This window comes from Sus scrofa, chromosome 10 (assembly GCF_054392235.1).
Source record: "Sus scrofa isolate SSC_HxYL_T2T_F1_AM1 chromosome 10, Sscrofa_HxYL_maternal_Yorkshire_Landrace_v2.0, whole genome shotgun sequence".
Lineage (NCBI taxonomy): Eukaryota > Metazoa > Chordata > Mammalia > Artiodactyla > Suidae > Sus > Sus scrofa.
The window spans coordinates 30,510,094-30,515,311 of NC_139392.1; positions in this window are offsets into that span (position 1 = coordinate 30,510,094).

Sequence of the window (5,218 nt, forward strand, 5' to 3'; positions counted from 1 at the left end):
TTAGACCCCTAGCCTGGGAACCTCCATATGCCATGGGAGCGGCCCAAGAAATGGCAAAAAGACAAAAAAAAAAAAAAAAAAAAAAAAAAAGAACAGAATGTAAGTTTTTAATAGTGCTGATGCTCATTAAAAAAGCTTGCTTTTAATATATAGTAATCATTATATCTTAACCTTTTTCAGGACTTCCCATCATGGCTCAGTTGTTAACGAATCTGATTAGTAACCATGAGGACACAGGTTCAATCCCTGGCCTTGCTCAGTGAGCTAATGAGCTGTGGTATAGGTAACAGACAAGGCTCAGATCATGCATTGCTGTGGATGTGGTGCAGGCCAGCGACTACAGCTCTAATTTGACCCCTAGCCTGTGAACCTCCATATGCCACAGGCTTGGCCCTTAAAAAGTAAAAACAAAAAAGAAACAAACACATTTTTCAAACATAGTAATAGGGCCTTTCATCTCCCTCCATTCTTCAAAAGATAGTCAGTAAATGATTTTAACCTAATTTGACAGATAAAATATTTGAGGTCCATAGAGATTAAGAAATTTGTAGGAATCAGCTCTCTAAACACACATATCCTTCTTTTGCCAAGAGGCACTTCTTTAAATAATTAAAACTAATTATGAGAAAAAAAACAATATCTAATACACTTTACACACAAAAAGACATACATGTATTAAAAGGTATAAATCATCACCCATTTATTCCAATCAGGAACATGAATAAGTCTTGCTGGAATCAACTGCTATGGACATTATTAGTGTCTGTGGCTTCTTTAAAAAAACTGGAGATACTTCTTCCTTGGTCTATTGCATAGTGAAATATTTCTCTGTATCTTCCCTCAAAATTTCAATTCTTCTCACTTTTAGGGGCACAGTAAAAAAAATTAGTGAAGTTCCTTTTTGTGACCACAGCAGTGTAATATATTGTTTCTTCAATCAATACTCATAAAAAATTGTGAGATGGACATTATTATTTTCATTTGATATTGAGGAAACTGCGAAGTAAGGGGCCAGGAAATGTTTCCCAGATCAAGAAGTTGAAAGTGGAGAAAGGCAAGATCTATGCTGTTTTTTTTTTATTATTCTCAAACCAATATTCTCAAAATCGTTGGGACTGTCATTCGAATATTTGCTGAAGAGTCTGTGGGGTTTTCATAATTTGAGATTGGGGATGCAGGAATTGGGAGTGAAGGAGGAAAAAAGATAAAATGGACCTTCAGTGAAAAAACAGTACTATATAGTTATTAATATGGCTGTCAATGAAATTGCTTCACATATACTTGCAAGTAGTATTAAAACAATCTAATTATTATGGTCATGCCAAAAGTAGTTTACAAACTCAACATTGCATGTTTACCTAATAATAAAGGATGTATTTTAAGAATATGGAGGGAAAAAAGAGAAGATGTATAATCTGAACTGAACTTTTCTGCTTAATTTGAGGCAGGACTCTCAATTTCTCTATGCTTCTACCTCCTAGTGTGTCATATAATAATGTGTAAAGTTACTACTATAAAAATAATAGTAGTAATCATATCATAGTTTTGTAATGAGGATTAAATAACCAAATCTCCTAAAAACACTTAAAGTACAGTAAATGTTCATTTACATTTTACAAAAATAATTTTATTAAAGAATTGTTGATTTAAAATTTTTAGTTAATATTTCATTACTGTTACTGTTAACACTATTCTATTCTCAGAGATTCTGTGTAAAACGGAGAAAATAATACCATGCAAAAATGCTATCATGCCATGTATATGGAAATCAAGCATTAAAAGTATATGTATTATCTATTATAAAGGTATTGAATTTCAGCAACCCAATTTATCAATTCTATTTCAGTAGCACCTGTATCTTTTCATAAACTTCCCATTATCAATGCCATGGTATACTTAAAGTCAACTAGTATAATAATCTGGTAATAAGGTTCCATTCTCTGGCTCCCATCCCCTTACTGAATCACAGCCCACTTCATCCAAGTCATACAAATATCTTTACTAGAGTTATATACAAGATTCTCCATTTCACAAACCAGTCTTCTTATTTAAACTCATTTTCTCATATCCTTAAACTCATATTTTCATATCCTCATGGACTCATATTTTAATCATCTTCAGCAGATTGGGACTTTTCCTATTTAAAAAAATGTTAAAATAATTTAGAATCCAGCAGAATATAGGCATTCATCAGTTTTTAGATGGAGAGGCTTAATAAAAATCAAAGCCAAACAAAAAAAATAACGGACTTTTTTCCTAGTTAATGTGGTTAACAATAACATGAACTACAGGGAGACTAGGAACAATGTGACAGAGTTCATTCTACTGGGACTCACACAGAATCAAGAGATGCATAAAGTAATATTTGCTGTGTTTTTGATCATCTACAGCATCTCTATCGTAGTAAATGTGCTCACCATGGTCACCATGATGGTGAGTCCATTATTGAAGTCCCCCATGTACTTTTCCTTGGCTCATCTTTCTTTTATTGATGCTTGCTCTTCCCATGTCAATACCCCTAAACTGATTATAGATTCACTATATGAAAAGAAAACCAGTCCTTTCTGTGAATGCATAACTCAAATCTTTGGTTAACAATTCTCCGGAGGTGCAGATGTCATCCTACTTTCTGTGATGGCCTATGTCAGCTATGTGGTCATCTGAAAGCCCTTGCAGTATGCAACCATCATGAATCAGTGGCTGTGTGCCTTGTTAGTAGGAGTTGTGTGGGTGGGAGGCTTTCTTCATGCAACTATACAGATCTTAATCATCTGCAGATTACCTTTCTGTGGCCCTAACATAATAGATCACTTTATGTGTGATCTGAATGTTTTGCTTGATTTTGCCTACACTGATACACACACTCTAGGGTTCTTTGTTGCTGTCAACAATGGCTTAATCTGTTTGTTAAATTTCCTCCTCTTGGTTGGCTCCTATGTGATTATTCTGTATTCCTTAAGGACCAAGAGCTTGGAGGCTAGTCAAATAGCCCTCTCCACCTCTATCTACCATATCATCATGGTGGTTCTATTCTTTGTGCCCTGGATATTTGTGTACCTGAGACCAGCAGGTACTTTACCTATTAATAAAGCTGTTGTTGTATTATATGCAATGATAACTCCCATGTTAAATTCCTTAATCTATACCTTGTGAAATGCCCAGATGAAAAATGCTATTAGGAAATTGTGTAGTATGAATGTGATTTCAGGTCAAATATAAATGAGCTTACAACTCAAAGTTGATTGAATGGAGGCAAGAGTCAAAAGCACATTGTTGATAATCTCAGCAAATAATACCTATTTGCAGAGGTAAAGAAAAATTGGCTCTAACAAATTATTAATTCTGCAAAGAGAGGAGAAGAAATGACTACAAGAAAAGGGACAAAAATCTAGCCCAGGATTTTCTTTGCATATTTGGAAAACTCTACCGAATTGTCACTTAGTTTCTCTGAGTTCATCAACGTCTATGGATTCAAAATACTTACTACATTAAATAAATAAAATATATTTCATTTTTTCAGTAATATCTATAACAATCCAAAGAGGCAGGCATAACTATTTTCTGCACTTTTTATAAAAGGAACAAATAGAAAGAAGAAAGCTCCAAAACAGAAATCTTGATGAACTATAACTGAAATCTAACAGACTTCTAAGACCATGTTTCTAATTGCTGTGATATAACTGCCAGGCAATAATGATAGAAAGATTGCATGACTACTCGTCAGGATTTAAAGAGACACAGACTATGCTGAAATATAGTATATTTGTAGGTAGAATATTATACTTGTATAGTTTTCATTATATATGAATAAATTCTGATGATTTTCTTTAATAAATCTGTCTAATTTTATATATCACAGATGATGGTTTTACGTCCACTGTAACATTTTGATATATAATTACTTTAGGAATATAAATGCAATGATCCATGTCATGTCTAAGTGTAAATTAATAAATGTTATACCATATTTCCAATTGCCTTGTTGCATTCAGAATCATTTAGCACCACTCATGTAAGTATTTTATGTTGATAACCAATCAGAAAGAGGCAGGCAGGATTCAAATAAAATAATATTTTAAAGTCAGAATAAATTCCAACTGACTAAATAAATAAATCATAATATTCCATAAAGTGCTAGCCTTCTTGCTAACAATAGTTTCTACAAGTATCAGAATGTCTGGTTCATAATAAAAACCAAAAAGAATGTATACATGTGTGTATAACTGGGAAAAAAATAACATTTGGAGAAACTAAAAAATGAATACATTTAAATATAAAGGAGAATGAATAAATCTAAGAAAATATAGATTAAAAAGTAATACCAGAGACTAGGAAATTTTCTCTGCTTTTATCTGTTTCAGAATTTCAGATGAATTCTTGTTATATCAATTTGGGAAAACACAATTTGTGTTTAATCTTATTTAATCCTACTTAAACTAGGAATAAGAAAGAAACTGAAACTGAATATATGATTATGTGAACAAACTTTTCCTGGTTACTTTCCCTGCTCTTAGTAAGGTTGCATCATTATATGAGTGTGGGCTTTTTTTTAATTTCTCTGTTAACCAGTTTGTTTTTGGTAACATTTCATTATAAAAGGCTTTTTTCAAAAATATGTAGCTTCATTTACACAGAAAATGATTTCAATATAAATATATTATATTTATCTCTCCATACATCATTCATTAAACCACAAATATTTTTGAACTCAAGGAATGTATCATGTACATTAACAGTTGCTGGGCATTCAGTAGTGAAATTAAAAAAAAATTGCATTGATGACTTCTCAGAGCTTAGCACCATTAAGAGACTCCTAAAGAGAACAAACAGTAAAATACACTTTTATAAAAATAAGAGAGTAGAAGCACTGGATGTATGAAATCATGTTTGATGGGCATAAAGCAAACAGCTTGGGGATGGAGTAAGAGTATTCTGAGAAGATATAAGATATATTAAATGCCAGAATGTGAAAATAAAAATGCAGTAATCCTAATAAAAGTGATAGAGCTGTGATTGTTAAATCAACTATTCATTCAAAAAGTATTTATCAAATGCTCAACATGTTCCAGGCAACATGTTGGACACTCAGCTTATCAAGGGAAAATAGCAAGACATAAAGTTGGCGAGATCAGAAGAGAGAAGTTCTAGAAGGGTCTCATCATTGTGTTAAGGCTTAGAGCTCAACACTATGAAGAACATATTGGAACGTCTTTAAGCA